Source organism: Cibotium barometz, chromosome 15 (genome assembly GCF_041138505.1).
Source record: "Cibotium barometz isolate CiBa-2024 chromosome 15, ASM4113850v1, whole genome shotgun sequence".
NCBI classification, from domain to species: domain Eukaryota; kingdom Viridiplantae; phylum Streptophyta; class Polypodiopsida; order Cyatheales; family Cibotiaceae; genus Cibotium; species Cibotium barometz.
The window spans coordinates 15,610,509-15,637,915 of NC_141060.1; positions in this window are offsets into that span (position 1 = coordinate 15,610,509).

Below are 27,407 nucleotides of genomic sequence, written 5' to 3' on the forward strand. Positions count from 1 at the left end.
TAATCATATTGTACAATGACTCCACTCATGAATATAATGGCAAGCTTCATGGATCATATCTTAATTGTAGTGAGAGAGAGAGAGAGAGAGAGAGAGAGAGAGCGAGCAAGAGTGTGTTTGTTAAGCCAAAGAACTTCCACAAGCAGTTATCAATTTGCAAATGCATCTAGTTGTTGAGATATCGAGCTCGTCTAGTGAGGCGGTGGACACTGATGACCCGCCTAGGGGATAGGCCCCACACTTACACCACTGGCATGGTTGGTGAGATCATGGGAGATATGCAGCCAGTGGGATGACAGGCTGTGTGACAGCCATTCTAGAGACTGACATAGTTATAGCGCCAGCTCATTTAGTCAGGTTCACACTATAGAGAACCCGTGTATGTATTGGTTGAGTACCTTTCATATTATGAGTACTCTTATTCTTGTATATGGTGTGTTGAGTGTTGAGTAGAGAAGAAGAAGATTTTCAGCCTCTCACCTTGTGTGTTCTCTATTAGGGTTTTTTGAGTGTGTGTGTGTGCTTGCAAGAGCTCAAGCTCTCTTCCCCCCTGCATCTTTTCATGGTATCAGAGCCTGGTTCGTGCTAAGGGCTGAGCTGCAACAAGCAAGAGAACCACAGGAAGCGGTACGAGGGTAAGAGCTTCAACTACTCTTCCCTATTGTGTTGGTGACTACACCCTTGTCGGGAGCTCTACGGGAGGCACCGGCAAACGGTCCCTGATTGAGGAGTTTTCTTCGCGGGAGTAAAGCTATAGGGCAACTATACAATCCTTCGGACTACAATTTTCGGGCCGAAAACGTGTTTCGGGCTCGTCTGGACCTCCGTTTTTCAAAAAGCAGGCGATTTCGAGCACTGCGGGTAAGTCATCAGTTCTCTGCAGAACTCTGTTTTAAGAATTGCAGGAAGACAGATTGACTGTGCAGACACTGTGGGTGCTGCAAAGAGGTCTACAGTTGCCATTGGGTGTATGTATGCACATTGAAGTCACTGGTTGACATTTGAGAGTACTACAGTACCGCTGTGCAGAAAATACAGCATTTGTGCAGAAAAAACCAGAGTGCAGTTTCTGGTAAAATTGTGTGTTTGGCAAGATGTCTAATGATGGCATAACTCAGATTGTGGCTGAGAAGCTGGTTAAGAATAACTTCCATGCTTGGAGGTTCAGGTTGACGAATTTCCTGATGGGAAAAGGCTATTGGGACTACATAGAAGGTGAACATGAAGAGGCACCGGAGATACCGGAGATACCGACTGGTGCAGATGTGAAAGAGTTTAAAGACTGGAACCAAGGAGCTAGGAAGGTTATGTATTGGCTCTCCATTAGTATATAGGACACCATGATTGGGCACATTCAGGATGCCAAGTCCCCCAAGGAGGCATGGGACACCTTGGTAAAGCTCTATGAAACAAATACCAAGGCACGTAAGATACAGTTGAAGAATGAACTTCATACTGTGGGGAGAAAAAGAGCATGTTTGTGAATGACTATGCGTTGAAGATAAAGGGTATTGTGGAATCCCTTGCATCTATTGGTGTGTCAGTAGTAGATGATGATGACAAGGTGGAAGTCTATCTACGTGGTCTCGGGCCACAATATAAGGCGTTTAAGACGTCTATTCAGACTCGGGAAAACATTCCCAACTTTACAGATTTGGTGTCTATGCTGATTATCGAAGAGAAGAGCTTGGGTGAAGACCAAAAGTCTTCACAAAGCAAAAACAGTTCAGAGCAATAGGCCTTCTACACGAGTTCAGGAAGAGGACGAGGTAGAGGAGGCCGTGGACGTGGTCAAGGAGGTGGCCGAACAGGTAATCAGAATTATGGCCAACAGAGCACAACAGTCCCAGAATCAACAACAACAACAACACGCAGGTGGAAGAGGCAAATTCAGAGGCAGGGGGAGTCAAAGAGGCCATGGAAATTGGCAAAGGCAGTACAATGATGCACGTGAATGCTATTATTGTGGTGCGCCTAGACATGTGCAGGCAGAATGTTATAAAAAGCAAGCTGACATGCAAAATGGGAAAGTGCAGCAAAACAACTATGCATCCTCAAGCAGAAATAATGAGGATAATGAAAGGTTGTTTGTTATGCAGCATGTCGTGAATGCCAGGTCTGAAATGTTGATGCAGCACAAAAAGATAATGTATGGTATGTGGATTTAGGCGCTTCGAACCACATGACGAGTCATGGGGAGTGGACCAGGTTTTGTGGAAACAGGGGATGACACTGCTCATCCAATTGCCCACATTGGAGATGTGCCATTGTCTATGCAGGATGGCAAAGTGAAGTACCAGATGTACTTCATGTACCGAACATAACAAAGAATCTGGTTTCAGTTGGCCAGATGATTGAGCAGGGTTTGCAGGTTCGGTTTAACCCTGATGGGTGTTATGTTGAAGATTTTAAAGACAAGTGCAGGTTGGTTGCAAAAGGCAACAGAGTGGGCAGAATGTTTACATTGAATGTAGACATGCCTGAAATGAGTGCTGCGATGTTTGCAAATGGTTCAGGAGTTGTTGCAGACACAGACATATGGCATAAAAGAATTGGACATGTAAATGTGCAGAGATTGAAGTCTATGCAGACAAAAGGAATTGTGACAGGGCTGCCAAAATTTAAAGTGGAAGGTATGCAGAAAATATGTGAAGCATGCCAATTTGGGAAGCAAACAAAGCATTTGTTTCCACGTAACAGATATGTGAGCAGAAATGCACTAGATGTTGTGCATTCAGATGTATGGGGTCCTACGAAGACCATATCTATGGAAGGCTGCAGGTATTATGTGACTTTCATTGATGACCACACAAGGAAAGTGTGGGTATATTTCATGAAAGAGAAGAGTGAGGTGTTCACTCACTTTCAGAATTTCAGAGTTTTGGTTGAAAAGCAAACAGGGAAATATGTAAAGTGCCTAAGGTCAGATGGAGGGGGAGAGTACTTCTCCAATGAGTTCTCTGAATTCTTGAAGAAGAATGGTATTCGGAGATAGTTTACATGCAGATACACTCCGCAGCAAAATGGAGTTGCTGAGCAGAAAAACAGGCACATTGCTGAGATTGCGCGAGCATTGATGGAAGAGAAGAATATGCCGCATTGCTATTGGGCTGAGGATGTTTCTATAGTAGTATACATCATAAACAGGACTCCAATTGTAGCCATACATGATGTAACTCCAGAGGAGAGGTTTACTGGCAGAAAACCAGATTTGTCTCATCTGAAAGTTTTTGGATGCATTGCATATGTGCATGTGCCAAATGAGCTGAGAACTAAGCTGGATCTGAAAGCTGAAAAATGTGTGTTTATTGGATATTCCCTTGAGCAAAAGGGATACAGGTGTTATAACCCTGCTACACGTGAGTTGAGAGTAAGCAGGGATGTTGTCTTTGATGAGATGAGCAGCTGGTATGCTGCTGAAAAAGAAGCTATTGGGGCTGATGTGAGTGGAAGTGTGGTTGCACAGAATGCAGGTCAGCAATCACAGTCTTTGAGTGGACCAAGAGAGTCCTCATCTAGTGGGTCTGTTGATAGACCATGGAGTGGGGCAGGCTGCGTCATAATACCAGTCCTGCAAATGTGATTACTACATCACGTAAAGGAAAAGAGAAAGTGGTTGAGCCCCTTGGTATGCCTGACATTTCTGCAGGGCATTGTCATGTTGATGGAGAGTCTAGTGGCTCAGATATGAGCCTTGATGAGGAGCTTGGGATCCCAGCTATGAGAACACCTTGTGTAAAGAAGGCTATGGAAGCCATGAATGAAAAGCTGCAAAGATCTGGGAGAGTGAAGAACCCTGTGCAGAGGTTTACTTATGATGGTTATGTGGCACATCACTATGCATATATGGCAAAGGTTGTGCAGGTTGTTGAGCCCACATGCATTGATGAGGCTGTTGGAAATGTGTGTTGGGAGAAAGCTATGGATGAGGAGATGGATGCACTATATGGAAATGAAACTTGGGATTTAGTGCAATTGCCTGAAGGCAAGAAAGCCATTGGATGCAAGTGGGTGTACAAAGTTAAACATAACAGTGATGGAAGCATAAACAGGTACAAGGCTAGATTGGTAGCCAAAGGATATGCGCAGACATATGGGATTGATTATGAGGAAACTTTCAGCCCAGTTGCCAAGATGGCAACGGTGAGAGTTGTGATAGCAGTGGCTGCGTCAAAGCAATGGTCTTTACATCAGATGGATGTAAAGAATGCATTCTTGCATGGGGATTTGCAAGAAGAGGTGTATATGTTGCAGCCACCTGGTTATGAGGATGAGGGTCACCCCGAGCATGTTTGCAGGTTGAAGAAAGCCTTGTATGGCTTAAAGCAAGCACCAAGAGCATGGTCTGACAAGATTTCTGAATATCTTGTCACTATTGGCTTTCATGTAGCCAATGCAGATTTCTCATTGTATGTGAGACATGGTGATAGAGGAGTTGTGCTTGTTGTCATCTATGTAGATGACTTGATCATTACGGGGGACCATGATGTAGAGATCTTTGATGTAAAGATCTTGCTTAGACAGAAGTTTGAGATGAAGGATCTGGGGGAGCTCAGATATTTCTTGGGCATTGAGGTGATTAGGTCACCACATGGTATTGGATTACTGCAGAGACAGTATGGCTTGGACATGTTGTCCAAGTATGGTATGACAGGCTGTAAGCCTATTTCTGTGCCATTGGATCAGAATGGCAAGTTGAGTGCAGATTCAGGAGAGATCTTGGAGGATCCTACTATGTACAGACGCATAGTAGGAAGTTTGATCTACATGAAGATCACCAGACCAGATTTGAGCTATGCTGTTGGGTTGGTGAGTCAGTTTATGCAGGTTCCACGAAAACCGCATTTGGATGCAGTGAGACGCATACTGAGGTATGTGAAGTCTACTTTGCATTGTGGACTATTCTATGAGACTGGGGTAGAGATATGTGTACATGGGTACACAGATGCTGATTGGGCTGGTAGTATCTGAGACAGAAGATCTACCAGTGGCTTCATGTTTTCTTTGGGGAGTGCTGCTGTGACTTGGAGTAGCAAGAAGCAGCCTACGGTTGCTCTATCGAGTACGGAGGCTGAGTACAGAGGAGCTGCTATGGCAGCATGTGAGGTAGCTTGGTTGAGAAAGCTACTTGCAGATTTGGGTCTATCAGTGGATAGACAGGTTGTCATTTTCTGTGACAACATTAGCAGTATACAGTTGGCCAGGAACCCAGTCTTTCATGCTCGTACGAAGCACATAGAGGTCCACTACCACTTTGTCAGAGAGAAGGTCTTGGCAGGAGACCTTGACCTTGTTTATGTCAGCACAGAGGATCAGGTAGCTGACATCTTCACCAAAGCATTGGGTACAGAGAAGCTCCGCAGATTCAGGGCTTCGCTTGGTGTACATGAGATGGAGTTGAGCTCGAGGGGGAGTGTTGAGATATCGAGCTCGTCTAGTGAGACGGTGGACACTGTGATGACCCGCCTGGGGGATAGGCCCCACACTTACACCACTGGCATGGTTGGTGAGATCATGGGAGATATGCGGCCAGTGGGATGACAGGCTGTGTGACAGCCATTCTAGAGACTGGCATAGTTATAGCGCCAGCTCATTTAGTCGGGTTCACACTATAGAGAACCCGTGTATGTATTGGTTGAGTACCTTTCATATTATGAGTACTCTTATTCTTGTATATGGTGTGTTGAGTGTTGAGTAGAGAAGAAGAATATTTTCAGCCCCTCACCTTGTGTGTTCTCTATTAGGGTTTTTTGAGTGTGTGTGTGTGCTTGCAAGAGCTCAAGCTCTCTTCCCCCCTGCATCTTTTCACTAGTGAGTACGTATAGGAGTCTATACGTGATAGCTATGGCTATCTGGCGATTTATATCCAATCCTCTCTCAAGATGACAAGAGGAGTAGACGGTTGGCACGACGGGAGGAGTAGACGATTTGCACGACAAGATGATCCTCGGGCAAGTACACCGAGCATCGACGAGTGCCAAGTACCGGTGCTAGTCGAACCTTGAGCAAAAGCTTTGCAAGGGACCATCTACATTTTGGCGATCTTACTTGGGAGATCAGATCATTAATGTGACAAAAGACGTGGAAAAGATAAATTTCTCTTCAAAATGGAAGGGAAAGATTTGTAGTTATCCATCCACGATGTTAAAAGTCTTGGGAATCCTCCATTAATTCATCAAATTCATGCTAGAATTAGCAGGGGTTAAGAATGTCTTAGTGCAAATAATCAGGGAGATGTAGCCATATTTAGCAGTGATGTATGTAAATACACTAGGACCAACTGGGGCACTTTTTCCCTTTTTAGGAGGTTTTTTTCCTCCTGTAATAAGTATACACCCATCTAGGGGTATGTTGAGAAATATGGTGCCATGGAGCCACAAGAAAAGTATGGAGTGAGTGTGAGAAGGCACATCACTGAGTAAGAATTATCCCACATGCAAGAGAAAAGCTAAGTTGTACTCTCCTCATATAAAAGGAGGACATTTCAAGCAATGGAATACAAGAACAACATCTCAAGTCTTTTTATGTGGGTACAAGTTTCCATCTTTTGAACTTGAGTCTAAACTTTTTTTTTTCCGAGAAAAGATCCTCTTTCATTAGTTATATAAAAAAAAATGCCCGTTGGGCTACAAAAACCCTCTCCTACTCATAAGAAGGCAGAGCAGAGATCCAATCAATGCAGCTAGGGAGACTCTCCCTACGTGCAAAAAGGTACAAATATCAGTACAAAGAACTGAGAGGCTATATCATACAATAGGAGGGGAGAAAAGCCAAACAGGTGGCCTGTAGTGCCAGCAGGGGGTACCCGCATGTAGGGTATAGAAGGGGCCGCTTCGCCAAGTGGTGTGAAAGGCCTGGCACCGCAAGATCGCCTCATCCAAGTCGCCCCGGCGGATGTGGTCATACTGTCCTCTCGCAGGGTGTGAATCAACTCCTGCCAAATCCCTCGAACAGTCTCTGCCGGTGGCTCCAGTCTCCCCTCAAAGGCCCTGAAACACGGGGCTCTCCAGGTAAACCAGATGGTGAGGCTACTGAGGAGCTCCCATCGTAGATCCCTCTCCTGTGTCCAGCCGACGAACGAGAAATCTGGTGAAGGAACAAGGCGAGGCTGGCCCCTAATGAATCTGATGGCCTAGCTGTCCTACCCATCTTGTATCCCAGAGCAAGCCCTGATGAAGTCGACCAAGCAGCGGCACCCCACGTATACATGCCCTCTAGAGAGAGGGGGGCTAGAATGCGCATGTGTTGGGCACGGAAACAAAAGAAAGAAACAATTTTTTTTGGCTGTTATTGCTCAGCTCCAGACAACAGCAAGAGAGAGGGAGTAGAGCCAAGCATGAGCAAAGGAAACCACGACATTCTACTGCTTAAAAACAACTATCACAAGAAGATATGTGAACTTCTTGCAACGTCAAAAAGAAGCCAATCCTCCACGCGGCCTCCTCTTGTACTTGCAAAGCAGCAGGCCTTTATTCCATGTGTTTTAGCCAAAAAAACTGAGAAAGATTCGCAAGAAGCTGCCTTCTCTTCCATTTTGCAAGCACTCTTCAGTGCCATTTCCACCTTACTGTGTCATTATTTATCTCGCCCATGTGGCCATAACACCAAGCAAAGCACCATCGTAGTTGCAGCACAAAGCACAAGCACAAGCAACAACCAGCACAAAGCACAAGCACAAGCAGCAACCAGCAGGCAAAATTAACAACCTTGGATGTTCTGTTGAGATATCAAGCTTAACTAGTGCTACGTCGGACATTAATGACCCGCCTGGGTAAAAGCTTTTGCACTTATGTCACTGGCATGGTTAGTGCGATTATGGTTGATATGCCGCCAAAGTAGATGGCAGGCTGTGTGACAACCATTTGGAGTACTAGAGTTATGGCATAGTTATAGCTCCAGCTCATATAGTCAAGTTCACACTATAGATCGACTACTTTGTATGTTGTTGTAGGAGAGTACTTTCCCTTTATGTATGTACTCTTATATTTTAGTTATACGGTTGTAGAGAAGAGAAGAAGATAGAAGAAAATTGAACCATCCATCTCTTTCTTGTGTCTTGCCCTCTCTTGTGTGTGTGTTTTTCTTACAAGGAACTCAAGATCTCTCTCTCCCCAATATTCTTTTTATGGTATCAGAGCTCCGGCTCATGAGAGAGCTAAGGAGGCAAACAAGAGGCAAGAACAAGCAACCAACAAAGCAGTACATGGGTAAGAGCATCATCATCTATTTCCCTTCTTGGTTTAGGTACAAAACCCCTTGGTGCGGGAGCTACACATCTCCAATTGAGGAGGTGTCTTCGTGGGTTTGGAGGTGCCTGTGTGGTATGCAGTACTTTGTACTACAGTTTTACGACTAGAATCATATTTCAAACTCATCTCAGTCTCTGTTCTATCACTGTAAGTTATTTTTTATAGTTTTGGGAAGTTCTCATTGAGAACTATCTCTAGTTGAAATCTAGTTATTACAGTTCAACAATGCGTTTTGGGAGTGCAAACAGTGGTTTCACATGTATTATTGACATTGGGTGTATGTACATGTACTTTGGTCAAATCTGGTGACCTATAGGTGTTGTGCTAAAGTACCACTGTAGTAGTCATAGTAGAAGATATTGCTATGTTATTGGCTACATACAGAAATTGTCTGCTATACAGATTTTTGATTGTTGCAAGAAAACATGTCTGACGGAATCAATCAGATTGTCAGTGAGAAGCTGAACAAGAACAACTTCCATGCTTGGACGTTCAAAATGATCAATTTCTTTATGGGTAAAGCATTTTGGGACTATGTCAAAGGAGACAATAAGGAGTCTCCTGAGTTGTCTGAAGAGAATGGCACTTCAGTAGACATAAAGGCATTTAAGGATTGGAACTAGGGTGCAAGGAAAGTCATGTATTGGCTTTCAATTAGTGTCAAAACGGACATGATGATAGGACACATACATGATGCCACACTCCAGCAGTTGCGTGGCAGAATCTGGTGCAGATGTCCCAGACCAACACAAAGGCAAGGAAATTACAGCTAAAGCAAGAGCTACATACTGTGGAAAAGAAAATCATGTCTATCAATGAGTATGCTTTAAAGATTAAGGGCATTGTTGAATCCCTTGGGTCAGCAGAAGATGATGATTTGGTGAGTGTCTGTTTGAATGGGCTTGGCAAAGAGTACAAGCCATTCAAGACCTCCATTGCAGTAGTAGTCAAGGAGAATATTCCTAACTTTTGGGACTTGGCGTCTATGTTGATAATAGAAGAAAAGTTACTAGGTGAGGATTCTTCTTCACAAAGCAAGAACACATCCGAACAAGCCTTTTACTCTATTTCAGGTAGAGGCAGAGGTAGAGGTCATGGTCAAGGCCAATGTGGTGGTGGTCGATAAGGAAATCAAAATTTTAGACAACAACAGTCCAATGATTCACAAACAACAATCATACACAGGTGGAAGAGGCTAGTTTAGAGGCAGGGAGAGCCAAAGAGGCCGATGTGTTTGGCAAAGAAATTAGAATGCAAATAGCATAGAGTGCTATTATTGTGGCAAACCAGGGCACATGGAAAAGAACTGCTATAAAAACCAGAATGACATTAAAAGTGGAAAGTTGTAGCAAGGCACTATGCATTATCTAGTAAATAGGGAGGTGATGATTGAAGTGAGAAACTTTTTGTGATGTATTACATGCTAAGTTCCATAACAGGAAACATGTCAGGATCCCAAGATACATGGTATGTGGATTATGGTGCCTCTAACCACATGACCAGTCATGCTGAGTGGTTTAGAGACATGCAGAAAGTGAAAAAACTAGGTTATGTAGAAATGGATGATTATATTGTGCATCCCATTGCGCATGTTGGTAAAGTGTCATTGTCTACGGAGGATGGTGAAATGAATTACCTGGAAGATGTACTTCATGTTCCAAATATTCTAAATAACTTGGTTTCTATTGGATAGATTGAGCAACAAGTGAGGTTTAATCCTAAAGGATATTTTGTGGAAAACTTCAAAAATTAGTGTCGCTTGGTTACAAAGGGTAACAGAAATGGTGGGATGTTTACCTTGGATGTGAACATGCCTGAGGTAAAGGCAATCATGTTTGTGCATGGAATAGGTGTCATTATAGATATTGACATATGGCATAAGTGCATTGGTCATGTGAATGTACAACAATTGAAGTCTCTGTGCAGGCCCAAAATATTGTTGCAGCTTTGCCAAAGTTTAAGGTTGATGGTATGAACAAAGTATGTGAAGCATGCCAGTTTGGTAAGAAGGCCAAACATGCTTTCCCACATGAAAAGCATGTCACTGTAAGGCCATTAGATGTCATACATTCAGATGTATGGGGAGCAACCAAGACTGCAACAACAATTGTAGGTTGGAGGTATTATGTTACATTCATTGATGAATACACTAGGAAAGTGTGGGTTTACTTCATGAGGAAAAAAGTGAGGTGTTTGCTCACCTTCAAAGATTTAAAGCCTTGGTTGAGAAGGAAAAAGGCATGCAAATAAGTGCATGAGATCAGATGGTGGGGGAGAATATTTCTCCACAATGAGTTCAATGATTTTCTGAGGAAGCATAGAATCAAGAGATGGTTTACATGCAAGTACACTCTGCAACATTGCAGAAAGAAAAAATAAGCACATTACAGAAGTGGCACATGCCTTGATGGTGGCTGAAAAGAATATGCCACATTATTTTTGGGCAGAAGCAGGAGCAACTGATGTGTACATTATGAACAGGAAACCCATTGCAGTTGTTCATGGTATGATGCCTAAATAGAAGTTTACAGGCATAAGACCGGATGTGTCTCACTTGAAAGTGTTTGGGTGCATTGCATTTGTGTATGTTCTTGATGAAGTGAGAATAAAGTTGGATCCAAAGGCAAAGAAATGCATCTTTATTATTTATTCTATGGAGCAGAAAGGTTATAGATGCTATAACCCTACCATTCATGAGATGCGAGTGAGCAGAGATGTTGTCTTGACAAGATGAGTAGCTGGTACGCACTAGTAGTGAATGAAACATAAGATGCAGATGTAAGAAGTGTTGATGCTACACCACATATAGATCAGCAATCGAAGTGCTTAGTGGACCTGGAGAGTCCTCTAGCAATGGATCCAATGTTAGCCCATGGTCAGGCGAGTTGAGGATAGATGTACACATGTATCACATAGAGGGAAGGAAAAGGTAGATCAATCAACCTTTTGTGCCTGATCTCTCAGGTCACTCATATGTGGATAGTGATTCTAGAGGCTCTGAGTAGAGCCTTGATGTGGAGCTTGGCATCCCATCTATGGTTACTCCTGGTGTAAGAAGAACGAGGGCTGTTTTGAAGACACCTAGTAGTGATCCAGGTATATGCAGGTCTACCAGGGTTCGGTACCCTATTAACAGGTTGAGACATGATGGATATATAGCCCATTAGCCCATCATTATGCTTACATGGTTAAAGCAATACAGGAATTGGAGCCCACTTGTTTTGAGCAGGCACTTGGAAATAAGAAATGGGAAGATACCATGAATGAGGTTGGATTTAAATTCAACATGGGAGTTAGTGCCTTTGCTTACAGAAAAGAATGCAATTGGATGTAAGTGGGTGTATAAACTCAAGCATAATGCTGATCGTTTAGCGATGAGAAGATATAAGGCAATATTGGTCAATGGTGGCCAAAGGCTATGCGTAAACTTATGGCATTGACTATGAAGAGACATTTAGTCCAATTGCAAGAATGGAAACTGTGAAAGCTGTCATTGGCTATAGCTACAACAAAGGGTTGGTCTTTACATCAGATGGATGTAAACAATGCCTTCTTGCACGGTGATTTGCAAGAAGAAGTTTACATAATGCAGCCACCAGGTTATGAGAGTGATGGACACCCAGATTTTGTGTGCAGGTTACGTAAAGCCTTATATGGATTGAAGCATGCACCTAGAGCATGGTCAAACAAGATTGGGAAGTATCTTGTTACCATTAGATTTTAGATATCCGATATGTAGATTTTTCACTTTATGTGAAAAAAACAGATAGGGGGATCATGTTATTACTCATTTATGTGGATGACTTGATTATCACTCGTGATAGTGATGTTGACATACATGATCTCAGGAGGCTTTTGAAGCAAAAGTTTGAGATGAAGGATTTGGGTGAGCTGTGCGATATTTTTTTGGGTGAGCCTTTATACTGAAGTTTTGCAACCAAAATCTTATTTTGGGTGCGTCTGGGTCTCTGTTTGTCACTGTAAGTTATTTTTGATAGTTTTGGGAAGTTTTGGTTGAGAATTGTCTCTGGTCAGAATTTGGTTACTGTAGTGCAGTAGTGCGTTTCAGGAGTGTAGATAGTGGTTACACATGTATTGTTGACATTGGGTGTATGTACATGTACTTTGGTCAGATTTGGTGACCTATAGGTTGTGCTGAAGTATCACTGTAGGACTTATAGAAGATACTATTGTGTTACAGGTTGTATACAAAAATTGTGTGAAAATTGTGTGTTATAGATTTTTTAATTGTTAGAGGAAAACATGTCTAATAGAATCAATCAGATTGTCAGTGAGAAGCTAGACATGAACAAATTCCATGCTTGGAAGTTCAGAATGACCAATTTTCTTATGGGATGGGTAAAGGATTTTGGGACTATGTTAAAGGAGACAATGAGGAGTCTCCGGAGTTGTCTGAAGAGAATGCCACTCCAACAGACAAAGGGATTTAAGGATTGGAACTAAGGTGTAAGGAAAGTCATGTGTTGGCTTTCAATTAGTGTCATAGACATGACGATAGGACACATCTAAGATGCCAGCACTCCAGCAGTTACATGGCAGAATCTGGTGCAAATGTTCCAGACCAACACAAAGGCAAGGAAATTGCAGCTAAAGCAAGAGCTGCATACTATGGAAAATAAAAGCATGTTTATCAAGAATATGTTTTAAAGATCAAGGGCATTGTTGAATCCCTTGTGTCCATCAATGCATCGGTGGAAGATGATGATTTGGTGAGTGTCTGTTTGAATGGGCTTGGCAAAGAGTACAAGCCATTCAAGACCTCCATTGCAGTCAGGGAGAATATTCCCAACATTTGGGACTTGGTGTCTATATGCTGATAATAGAAGAAAAGTCACTAGGTGAGGACTCTTCTTCACACAATAGAAGAAAAGTCACTAGGTGAGGACTCTTCTTCACAAAGCAAGAACACATCTAAACATGCCTTTTACTCTACTTCAGGTAGAGGTAGAGGTAGAGGTCATGGTCGAGGCCAAAGTGGTGGCCGACAAGGAAATCAAAATTTTGGACAACAATAGTCCAATGATTCACAGCAATCATACATAGGTGGAAGAGGCCAGTTTAGAGGCAGGAGGAGCCAAAGAGGCTGAGGTGGTTGGCAAAGAAATCAAAATGCAAATAGCATAGAGTACTATTATTGTGGCAAACCATGGAAGATGTACTTCATGTTTCAATATTACAAAGAACCTGGTTTATGTTGGATAGATGGTTAAGCAGGGTCTGCAAGTGTAGTTTACTCCTCAAGGATGTTTTGTGGAAGACTTCAAAAATCAGTGTTGCTTGGTTGCAAAGGGTAACAGAAATGATAGCTTGGATGTGAACATGCCTGAAGTAAAGGTAGCCATGTTTGCGCATGGAATAGGTGTCATTGTAAATATTGACATATGGCACAAGCACATTGGTCATGTGAATGTACAAATGAGATTGAAGTCTATGCAGTCCCAAAATATTGTTGTAGGTTTGCCAAAGTTAAAGGTTGATGGTATGCACAAAGTATGTGAAGCATGCTAGCTTGGTAAAAGCAAGCCAAACATGCGTTCCCACATGAAAAGCATGTTAGTGCAAGGCCATTAGTAGATGTCATACATTTAGATGTATGGGGACCGGCCAAGACTGCAACAATTGTTGCAAGTTCCAGGTATTATGTTACCTTCATTAATGACCACACTAGGAAAGTGTGGGTTTACTTCATGAAAGAGAAAAGTGAGGTGTTTGCTCACTTTCAGAGATTTAAAGCCTTGGTTGAGAAGGAAAAAGGCATGCAAATAAAATGCCTCTGATCAGCTGGTGGGGGAGAACATTTCTCCAATGAATTCAGCAATTTTTTGAGGAAGCAGGGAATCAAGTGACAGTTTACATGCAAGTATACTTTGCAACAAAATGGTGTTGCAAAAAGAAAAACCAGGCACATTGCAGAAGTGGCACATACCTTGAGCTGAAAAGAATATGCCACATTATTTTTAGGCAAAAGCAGTAGGAACTACTATGTATATTATGAACAGGACACCCAGTATAGCTGTTCATGGTATGATACCTAAACATAAGTTTAAAGGCATAAGACTGGATGTGTCTCACTTGAAAGTGTTTGGGTGCATTGCATATGTGCATGTTCCTGATGAGGTGAGAACAACGTTGGATCCAAAGGGAGATAAATGCATCTTTAAATATTGCATATTAGTCTTTGAAAGGGAAGAGGCCTAAAACTTTACAAAAGAAAAATTTTCACATGATAAGGCTTTAGTAAAAAGATTTGCCACATTATTATGTGTACTACAATAGATCAAATTAATATCTCCTACATGGAGTCTCTCTCTGACATAGTGGTAATGCACTTCAATGTGCTTAGTCTTAGCATGAAAGATAGGATTCTTAGTAACTACCATTGCACTCTGACTATCTATGAGAATAGGATTAGGGGTGTCTAAAGGGGGGCAAATCACATTAGATTTTCATAGGATTGATGATATGCATCGATAGATTTTCCATCTTGGGATAATTTCAAAAAATTATTCATCTTGTTCTCTTCATTTCTTGTTGGTGGGGGTAGTATCTTCAATAAAATAGATACATCTTTAAGTCGTCCCATTTTAGCTGGTCTTGATTTTGATGGTTTGCCTCGACATGATTGTTCCAACATGAAGGAGGCATACCAGTGATCTTAAGATGAGCCAAATCCATCTTGCTCCATTCATTGTAACCGATAATAGAAAGATATTCATTCATTGGCATCAACCTAGTTACGAACAATTTCAGCCACATTAGTTCCTTTGCCTTAGAAAGGTCCTAGCTAAGATTTATGTAGGGCTTCATGAATATCACTATCACCAAGCTCTTCCACTAAATGGGAAGATTTACCACTCAGCTCATGATTACAATTCTGAAAAAGATAATTACACACTTAAAGCTTAGAGAGGGTAAGATATCTTTATTTACTCAAAAGTTCTTATTACCTTACAATGGGAAAGTCTAATCCCTTCTTCTAAACAAGTAAAACTTATGATATTGTCCCATAATTATAAATTTTTGATAAGGAAGATACAAATTTAGATGATTTAATCTAGACAAATATTCATCTAGGGAATACTAACTCTGTCCTTTGATCTTTTATACCTTTACTAAATTGAGTTGCTCGATAATCATGGCTAAATTCAAATTTGAACCATAAAAAGAAGAAAATCTAGGCTAATCTCAATTATGATTTTTTCCTCTGCATTAACCCAACAATGAGGCCACATAAGAAGTTCCTTTTGTAAGACTGTCTAAAATAATACTCTCTAAACTCAAGATAATATGAGTCATCCTTGTCTTATCATTCATCATATACTGAAAAGAAACACTAATAGCTTGGTATTAAGATGAACGATCTGATGATGTTGGCCCATTACTGAATCACATAACTATATATTTATCCCAAACCTATAGTGAATATTGGCTACACAAATATTCTCCCTAAGCATTCATGCCTGATGTGGTAGGCATAAGCAGTACTAAAACAGATGTCATTAACAACACACCGTTTTTGTCTCAATTCATGCCACATCAAAAAGAAGATCTCTTCAAAATGATGCATCAATATGATACTTTCGCATTGATTTCAAGACGATAGGAGATGTTCAAATACAAATGCTATCATGTTATCTTCTCATAATAATCATCCATTGCACCATTTTGCAATGATCATTTACTTAACAAGACAATTTGAAAACAAGGTAGAAGGCACGGAAGAAAATTTTTGTAATAAAAAAACATCATATATATATAAAGCTTAAGATTATTTGGATATAACATGGAGTCCATACAAACTCTGTGTCTTCCCCAGGAATAACTATCCTATCTGAAGGTATATATATATTAAGATTATTTAGATATAACATGGAGTTGGTCATAGAATCAATCTGCTCGTACAAACTCTATGTCTTCCCTAGGAATAACTATCCTATCTGTTGGGGTACATAGTCCCTAAGTAATCTATATAATCTACACTAAAGAACGCAATCCACAAGAAGAGTAGAACACAATACTAGCTCTCAAATAACTACGAGGTGCATGAGTAGCATCTTTATCTCATAACGTTCTCCCGAAATCTAAAATTCAAGCTACAATATGCATGAACTCTCCCTTGCCCTTGCTAAAGTACCATAAATAATGTCGGTCCTCTTATGTCAAAAACAACCGATTATGTACATAGGTGAATCGAGGTGGGTTGCAACTTAGGTCCTCATATGAGTAAGTGCCCAAAGGAGTCCACAACACAATATAGCTACTGTATGAACTAAGGTACCCTAGAACTTTGAACAACAGGGATTGCTTAACCATCTAAAAAAAGATGAAAATGTGTAAGTTTCCATTCCTTATCTAATCTAGTTAAATCAATCTCGCTTATTTAACCTAGGATTTGCTGATACCAAATGTGAGACCCCCACCCTTACAAAGACTCAAAACATCTACAATGGAAAACTAGTATAAGAGTAGAGCATCTCACTCAGGGCCTTGCTATAACAACACTATCCTAATGTGAGCTATTCCAACAGTATCTCTCTCATAACTGTTTTGGAATAGACTTTGCACTAAGAAATGTGTACGATTCCTCCAAGGAAGTGTTCATAATTCTCATGGATAGTTCATATCAGTGACTTAGGGAGACTATCAACATCCTATTCCTCATGAAAAGATGTAGGGAGGAAGAGAGCTTGAGCACTTGCAAGTACACACATACTCACACAAACCCTAGAAGAGAACACACAAGATGAGAGGCGAAAAATTGATCTTCTTCTTCTTAACAAAAGAGGTCTACTCAAGAGATAAAGTGACTAACACACATACTAGAGTATATACAAGTAGTCCATAATGTGAACATGCTACGTGTGGACTAGTCAGTGTAGTCAGTGTAGTCCAGCTGTAGAACCTCTGGTGAAGATATGTCAGTGCCAGCTACCAAACCCACCAGTGGTGTAAATGTCAAACAATCACACAAGCACCTCATGAGTGTCAGCTCATGTTGAGCTTGACATCTCAACACTCCCCTCAAGCTCAACTCCATCTTGTGAACTCTAAGCATATCTCAAAATCTGCAGAGCTTCTCAGCTCCCAAGGCTTTCATGAAGATGTCAACAACCTAATCATGTGTACTGATGTAGGCCAAGTCGATGTCACCTGCCACCAAGACTCTCTCCCTGATGAAGTGGTAGTGTACCTAGTGTGTTTCGTCTCCATGCATGGAAAACTAGGTTCCTGACCAACTATATACTGCTAAGATTATCACAATATATGACAACCTTTCTCTCCACATGCAACCCCAAATCAGCATGTAGCTTGCATAACCAAGCTACCTCACACGCTGCCACCACAACTCCTCCATACTCGACAAGGTAACACTGGGCTGCTGCTTGTTGCTCCATGTCACACAGAACATAAATCTTATTCTTGACCAACTATATACTGCTAAGATTATCACAATATATGACAACCTTTCTCTCCACATGCAACCCCAAATCAGCATGTAGCTTGCATAACCAAGCTACCTCACACGCTGCCACCACAACTCCTCCATACTCAACAAGGTAACAATGGGCTGCTTCTTGTTGCTCCATGTCACACAGAACATAAATCCATGGGTAGATCTCCTATCTACAATACAACCAGCCCAATCTGCATCTGTGTACCCATATAGCTCGAATGGTACTCCTGTTGCACAAAATAATGCATAATCAATACTAGCCCTCAAATATCGAAGTGTGTATCGCACGCTGTCAAGATGTGGTTTGCGCAGAACCTGCATAAAGTAGCTCTCTAAGCCAACAATGTAACTCAAATTTGGCTTGCTGATTGCGATATAGATCAAGCTACCCATAATCTTCCTGTACATAGTGGGGTCCTCCAACACATAACCAGCATCCATACACTGAGCTTTCCATTTTGATCTAATGGCACCGAGATTGGCTTACAACCAGCCATCCCATACTTTGACAACATGCCCAATACATATTGTCTATGTGACAGCCAAATACCATCAAGCGTACGAATGACCTCAATGCCCAAAAAGTAGCATAGATCTCCCAAATCCTTCATGCCAAACTTCCTTTTGAGAAGTCTTTTCCTTTTTGAGAAGTCTTTTTACATGCTCAATCTCTTTCAAGTTGTCACCCCCAACAATAAGATCATCTACATAGATGGTGATGATCACAATACCCTTATCACTCTTGCACACATACAAAGAATAGTCTCTGCACCTACCATATAAAAACCAATAGTGACAAGATACTCAACAATCTTGTCATTCCATGCATGTGGAGCTTGCTTCAGCCCATACAAGGCCTAGGAAGCTTACATTACTCAGGGTGGCCTCTATCATCAAAACCAAGTGGCTAATCCATATACACTTCTTATAAGTCACCATGCAAGAATGCATTTTTTACATCCATCTCATGTAAAAACCTTTAGCTATAGCCACCACAATCAAAGCTCTCATAGTTGCCATCTTTGCAACCAGGGCAAACATCTCCTCATAATCAATCCCATGTGTTTACGCATATCCTTTGGCTACCAATCTAGCCTTGTACTTGTTTATGCTACCATCACTGTTATGTTTCACCTTATACACCCACCTACATCCAATAGATTTCTTACCTTCAGGAAATGGCACCAAATCCTAAGTCTCATTTCCATACAATGCATCCATATCTTTCTCCCAATACGCATTTCCAGTAGCCTCATCAAAACATGTGGGATCTACAACCTGCACAACTTTTACCATATAAGCATAGTGATGTGCCACATAACCGTAAGTTAACCTCTACACACAGTTTTTGACTCTTCCAGATCTTAGTAACTTTGCATTCATGGCTTCCAAATCCTTCTTCACACCAGGTGTCCTCATTGTGATGGAATCCCAAGTTTCTCATCAAGGCTCATCTCCGAGCTACTAGACTCTCCATCAACAAAAGAATGCCCTCCAGAAATATCAGGCATACCAAGGGGCTCAACCACTTTCTCTTTACCTTTATGTGATGTACTAACTACATTTGTAGGAGTGGTATTATGACGCAGATTGCTACTCCATGGTTTATCAATAGAACCCGCTGCATGAGGACTCTCTTGGTCCACTCAATGACTGTGATTTGCTGACTTGCATTTTGTGCAACCACATTTCCATTTAGATCAACCCCAATAGCATCTTTTTCAGCAACATACCAACTACTCATCTCATCAAATATAACATCCTTGCCTACCCTCAATTCACGTGTAGCAGGATTATAACATCTATATCCCTTTTTCTCAAGGGAGCACCCAATAAACACACATTTTTTGCCTTTGGATCCAGCTTCATACGCAACTCATCTGGCACATGCACATAAGCAATACATCCAAAAACTTTCAAGTGAGACAAATGAGGTTTCTTGCCACGAAATTTCTCCTCTGGCATCACATTATGTATGGTTACAGTAGGAGTCATGTTCATGATATAAACTATTGTAGAAATAGCTTCAGCCCAATAGCTATGCGGCATATTCTTCTCTGTCATCAATTCTCGTGCTATCTCTATGATGTGCCTGTTTGTCCTCTCATCACCAACTCCATTTTGTTGCAAAGTGTATCTAGATGTAAACTATCTTTGAATGCCATTCTTCCGTAAGAAATTAGAGAACTCATTGGAGAAGTATTCTCCCCCTCCATCTGACCTTAGGCACTTCACATGCTTTCCTATCTACTTTTCAGCCCCATCACTCTAAAATTCTGAAAATGAAAGGAAACTTCACTTTTCTCCTTCATGAAATACACCTACACTTTCCTCGTGTGATCATCAATGAATGTTACATAATAGTATCTTTATATAGCAGCCACCCATAGATGTAGTTTTTGCAGGACCCCCCCTACATTTGAATGCACCACATCTAGTACATTCTTGCTCACATTTCTATCATGTGGAAACACATGCTTTGTCTGCTTCCTAAATTGACATGCTTCACATACTTTCTGCATACCATCAACTTTAAACTTAGGCAGTTGTGTCACAATTTCTTTAGTCTCTCCATAGACTTCATTCTTTGCACATTTACATGCCCAATTCTCTTATGCCAAATGTCTATATCTGCTTCTCAAGTTAACTAATGCGCGAAGGGAGTCCAACACCACCAAACCACTACACTCAAAACCATCAACTTTTTCCACTTTCCACAAACCATCTTGGCAAAACCATGAGCACCCAAACTACTTTCCACTTTTGCACCTTGTTTTGATTTAAACCATAGTTTCTGCCAAACCTTTAAACCTTAATGTAATTTTATTTTTTTATCCAAGGGTGCACACACACTTAATCCAAGCCTATTTAATTTATTTTTCTCAAGATTCTACTAACACCTTTGTCAAGCTCTTGATCCTAGAAGACCATATTAGGGAGTTTGGGAAAATCCCATTACTTTGGGAATTTCCTTTTCAATCTACTTTTTTGTGTATCTTGAGAATACCAATTCCAAATTTGTAAGAGAATGTGGATTTAGAACCACTCTTCAAGAGCTTTCCAAACAATGTCACATGAGGGGGTTTTAAACCTTAAAAGGATTCACCATGCCCCCCCTTTTTTAATCTTGCAAAAAGGGAATTGGGATTTTCCCAGACTCCCTAATATGGTCTTCTAGGCTAAATCCCACATTCTGGATTTAATTATAGGTTCAAATTTTTTAAATTCATATGGGATCTAAGTGTTTTTACACAGGGGTACATACACATGAGTGCCAATATGCACAATTACACTTTTATATTTTTATGAGAATATGAACCTTATAAAGCTTCAAGGTTATTACCTAAAAATAGAATTTCAAAGGCTTTTACTTATTTTTTAGCAATTTTCCCATTTGTAGATTTCTTCTTCAAGAATTTACAATGTTGGGCCAATTTTTCTTTTATTTAACATTTTCTTTGAACACGAGTAGGAATGATCTTACAAAATTTATCAAAGGCTGCAATGAATGTCAACAATATATTGTACCATAATAGAGAGACATGATGCCTCTCACCCTTGTAATAGTCTAGCAGTAGCCCTTTGAAAAATGGGGAACGTATTGATTTCATAGGACTCATTAGTCCTACTACACCATAGGGAACCCAAGCCCGCTACATCATAGCAACCCACTAGATTACTTCACCAAATGGGTGGAAGCTAAAGCTACAAGGAAGATTGATGCTTGTACCCTACCAAATTTTTATATGAGCAGGTTATCTCTAGATTTGGATGTCACCTAGAGATTGTAAGTGAGGGTCACACTTTGTCAACGAGGTGATTCATCACCTCATGAGATGACAAGCTTTATGATAGTGCACATGAGATCTTCACATTACTATCCATAAGCCAATGGTTATACAGAAAGCACGAACAAGATACTATGTAGTATTTTGACCAAAACTTTTCAGGCTAGTAGAACAAATTGGGAGTACAAGCTGACCAGCTTTATGGGCTTATTGAACATGTTACAAAGTAGTGATAGGTTACACTCCATTTCGGTTAACCTATGGTGTTGTGTAGTGATCCCCTTGGAGTACATAGTTCCTAGTTTGAGAATCACTATCAATGAGAGATTGACAAATAATGTAATGGCTGAAAGGCTTGTTAACCTAGAGAAGCTATAGGAAGTCAAACTTATCTCCATGCATGGAATAATGGTAGAAAAGCTTTGACGTAGAAAATGGTTTGACCAGAGCGTTAAAGACAAGGAGCTGAAAGAGGGTAACATAGGACTATTATATGGAATCAAGAGGAACAAACTAAAAAAGCTAAAACGCAAAGGATCAGAACCTTTCCAAATCACTGAAATTACTCCCCAAGGGTCAATTAGAATTGAGACCCTCGACAATATTGAAACACATGGGGATATCAATGGGAAGAAATTGAAACACTATTATGGACCCTTGACATAGGAAATTTTAGCCCAAATCAATAAAGAGATGAAGGAAAAGAAAGAACAAGATAAGATGAAAGGACTTACACAAGAGGAAACCATAGTTAGAATCAATAAAGCAAAACAGAAAAGGGGCAAAAACCTATCCATAAACATGGCAACACTATCATCTATGAAAGCTAATGACGGGATACCAAGCCCACAAGGGTTAGTATTCAAGTTTCCATGGGGCTGGACTACTACAAACATAAGCATAGCACTACTTGACACAAGGGCCAATCACAACCTTATGTCATATGAAATAAGGGAATCTTTGGGAAAATGAGAGTTAATACCAACCAATGTTAAGGCCCAAAGTTTCCATGGTGGCATATCTAAGGTGGAAGGATTTCTAAATGTACAAATTCTAGTTTTAGCAATAACCATGTGGCAAAAAAGTTATATGCCAATAGATGTAATGGAAGAGTATGTATTAGTAGTAGGAAGGCCATTGATTACTGCATGGGATTGTTCCATACAATTGAAAGAACATACCATCCAAGTGCAAACTAAGAATGGCTAGAAGAAGGTGCCTTTTTAGTCCCAGGGTTTGAAATAAGACTTTACCATGACAATGATTCTAAGGAGTTCAAGCTCCAAACGACAAGCTAATGAACCAAGAGGTTGACACCAGGAAGAGGCATTGCAAGCAAAAGGCTCTGGTAGTTCCCGTAAAGCAGCAAAATCTTATATCATCAAATAATGGGTTCTGGCCAACCTTCTGAGAGCACAAGGATACTATGAAAGACATAAGAAGTTTTGACCACCAAAATAGAAGGAAGGAAAGCCTCCATTGACAAAGCAATAAAATCATTATCCCCAATGAATTTTTAAGAAAGAAGCAATGGGTTATGGTCAACCTTCTAAGAGCACAAGGATACTATGAAGGAAATAAAAAGGTTTGGCTACCAAAATAGAAGAAATAAAAGCCTCCATTGTTGACAAAGTAAGAAAAGCATTACCCCAATGAATTTTTAAGAAATGTAAGAAAGACAAGCAAAGTCACAAGGCTATTGGGTACCAAGAATAATACCAACATGAAAAGCATTACACGATTATATTTTTAAAAAATGTAAGAAAGAAGGCCAAGTCAAGACATTTGGGTACCAAGAATAGTACTAATAGCATAAAGATATTACCAAGGTTCTATTGAACTTTAGATACCAAAATGGGTGCAAAATGTTAGGGTGCCAATTGCTAAAACACTAAAAGTTGAGTAGCGCGACAAGTGAATGCAAAGCAAAACAAATTGACTAAACAAGCAAAGCTAACAAAAGAAGGTAGCTACAAATGTGCAAGGTTGAGGAGAAACCTATTTTGACCTCTATCATTGATCCCACAACCAGTTTTATCATATGGCTAAAAGACGAAATGCACAACTCCAGGAGGGAATTCAACGATCTCCAACAATAATATCCCTGCACAAGGAGATAAGGAATGGCTCTCAGAAAGAGATGGAGGAGGAACTCATAACTGAAATTTCAAATTGAAGGTAGAGAAAAACCATCCTAATAAGGGTCAAGGAAAACATATTAAAAAGCCAACGGTATGAAACTATAAAAATGGGTTATCATGAAAAAATAGAAGAAACTCTCGTGAGTTTCTTGCATTTTTCATGTCCAAGAAAATGGGCCACATAGACGACAAGAAACACATACCTAGCAAGTCACTATGCTCCCAAGATACCAAAAGACACCTTTAAAGATAGGAAATCAAAAGATACTTTGACGTGAAAAACCAAGAGAAACTCATAGCTGTGAGCTTCCTAAGTTTTTCATGCCCAAAAATATTTACTCAAAGAAAACAAGGATCATACAAACACCATGTTTCAGTATGACTTGGGGATTTTGGGTTTGAACTCAAAGAAAACAAGGATCATTCTCACGACCATGAGAATCTTGAAAGTTTCATGCCCAAACAAGAAAATCAAAATGGTAATTTGAGATGACAAAAGAACTCGGGAGGATATAATAATGAACTCTAGAGGATATGAGAAAGCTTTGCATCAATCTGGCAATGAAATAAAATGAATATTTTTTGGCATGAAAATCTAACTTTTTCACGACCGATCATGAAAAACTACATTTTAATTGATGTCTTTTCTTTTTTTTTCCCCTTATTTTCAAACATCTTTACATCACTCTTCTCCATCGCCTCTATTGTCACATCACCCTCGAAGTCTTGACCACTCAAGGTAGGGGTCCTCCCATGGCCTCTGGGGACCTTTTTTGGCAATCATTTGGCAGCGAGCTTTTGTTGGCGAGATTTTGAAGGTAGAGAAATACCTTATGTACATGCTTATGTGGACTACTCTAATAATGTGGCAATTGACGTGTCTATGTCAACATGTAATGAGTCCATGTCAGCATGTACATTGCATGGACATACATGCTATCATGTGCACCATGGACATATATGCATGTAACATGGCATGGACATACATGCTATCATGTGCACCACGGACATACATGTATCATCCACATGATGGGCATGCATGATGTCATAGACCAAGAAGGTGGATGGTCCATATGGTCTTCCCTTGTTGGTGTGCTCTATATAGTTCAAGTGATGTACATAAGGTCAAAATGGTTTCTATAAGCTTCTTCCCATGGTCTCCTTTATTGCATGGTCCATGTGTTCATTTTATAGGCTACCTAAGTTCTTTATATGTTGTTGTATTCTATACAATCTATATGTCTTGTAAATGGTTAAAATTGTGATCTCTATATGCTTAGTCTTCTCACAGTGCTACATGGTAATCAATGTGGGATGTATATGGTAGGAACAGACTACCCAAGGTGTTAATATGATCTATGTCATCTCAGTGTGCTTTATACAATTCTTGTGATCTGCATATGATTGGAATGGGCTCTATGTGATCTGCTTAGATTGATCAAAATGGACTGCATGGTCCGTACAACAAGCATATGATCAAACCATATGTGATATCCATATAGTTGGTCATCTCGAAGTGTGCTTTGTATAGTCCATGTGGTATGTATAGGTTAGAATGGTCTCTAAGTAATCTTTGTATGCTTGATGTGCAAGAAAGGTTTTCACTCATTATGGAGTACACACATGGTTTGCACTCATAATGGAGTACACGGATAGCTTCTCAAGAGGGAGAGCTCACCACCATGAAAGCTTGCCTAATGCAAGAAAGTTTTGCACTTATAATGGAGAACACACATGGTTTGCACTCATAATGGAGTACACACATAGCTTCTCAAGAGGAAGAGCTCACCTATGAAAGCTAACTCTAGGCAAGAAGATGACCAAAATGGTAATATGTCAAAAAGGTACAATATCCATGAGTCCTATACCTATATAGCCTATATAGCCCAAGGCCCTCAAAAGTACACATGTGAATAATCCTAAGCCCCATCCCTCATGTGAATGTGCATACCAAATCTACTTCATTACAAACCATAACCTTGGGCAACAAGGATCTCCTTGGGCACCACCCAAATGGGTTGGGTGGAGCAGGGGTGATCTAGTACACCTGCTGTTACTCGTGTTAGCAATGTTAGCGGTGTTAGGAGGCTCCGTTGGCGAGGTTTAACATGTTGCAAATGAGGCTTTAGTGGATGGGGGATCTTGGTGAAGGAGAGGCCTCTTTTTTAGTGGATGGGGGATCTTGGTAAAGGAGAGGCCTCTTTTTGAGTGGCACGGTTCTATGTTTGTCGGTAAGCAACGTAGTTGTGGTTGGTAAAGAGGATTGGTCACCTTGTGAGGGTGAGATTGGAAGCTTTGGCTCTTTGTCTATCTCATAAGGACAATAACTTGCCATACGACCAGTTGTAGTGTTATCATCGTGGTGTCCTAATCAATATGACACCGGTTTTGTCCCATCCATCCGCGTCCCACCAAAACAATCTCTTCTTGCATTGTCCCTAAAGGCATGACATAGAACTTGCCTTCCAAGGGGTTATTTACAATGTGAAATAAAATTGTAACAATACCTAAGCACTTAATAGAATGCAAAGCAGCGGTAGTGATGGTGGCTAGGATGTGGAGTAAGGTTTGCCTCTCGAGAGAGTTCCATGTGTCATAGGACATGAAATTATGGTTAGCACCCATATTGACAAGTGCTAATTTTTGGGTGAAAGTTTTTGGAGTGGTCATTCCTAACCACAAATGAATAGGCCCAGTCCTCTTCCTCAAGGTCAACTACTTGAGCCATGATTACTGTGATTTGTTGGCCTCTAAGTTTCGCTTGTCGTTCCTTGGCTTCTTATTGTGGTTTTTTTTTCATTTCATTGTGTTCTTATTTCTCCTCCTTTTTGAGGCAAATTGCCTTCAGGGTGTTTTGTGTGAGCAATCCATAGTAGCATCATAGTTTGCTGCCATTGAAATAACTGGCCATCTCGACACCTCGAGAATTTCAATGCACACCGTGCCTTGTGGGGTTATTTCGGTTACTCTAAGAAAGGTCCTAGTCCTCTGTATTTGAGTTTTTATCTTGTGATTTTTAGTGCTATAAAGGAGGATTATATCCCCCTCATTCATCTCTTTGTCCTTGAGCTAGTTATCATCAAACCATTTTTTTTGCCTTAGTTTCTCGATAATCATTCCATATACAACCTGTAGACGCGTTTCTTGAGTTTCTCAAGCTCAAAGAGCCGATCTCTCAAGACATTGCTAGTGAGTCTTTCTTGTACGGCTACCTTTAAGCTTGTCACCAAGAATTCCATAGGCATAACTACTTCAGTTCTGTATGTTAGCTAAAGGGTGTCATGTTAATGGCCACTTTATATGCAGTGCGACAAGCCCTGAGTGCAGCTGGTAACTTCTATTCCTAGTCGTTTATGACTCGCCTCTATAATCTTGGTCAAGATAGTGCATAGGGTCTTGTTCGTGATTTCTACTTGGCCATTGACTTGGGGGTAATAGGGTGAAGACTTGTGGTGCTACATGACCATGAATTCTTATAGGTGTAGCAAGAATTATGGTACATCATTGATGAAGTGGGTTCCATTGTCGCTAACAAGATCAAGAGGACACCCAAAGTGAGTGATGACGCACTTGTAATAAAAGAATTTAGCTGTAGACATTGCGTTTGCTTTTCTTGTAGCCCTAGCTTCAACCATTTTGTGCAGTAGTCCATGGTCACTATGATGTATCAGGCTTGGGGGTGTTGGGTAGTGGGACTAATGGGTCCAACAAAATTGATGGCCAATTTCTCAAATGGTTGTAGGGACATGACAAG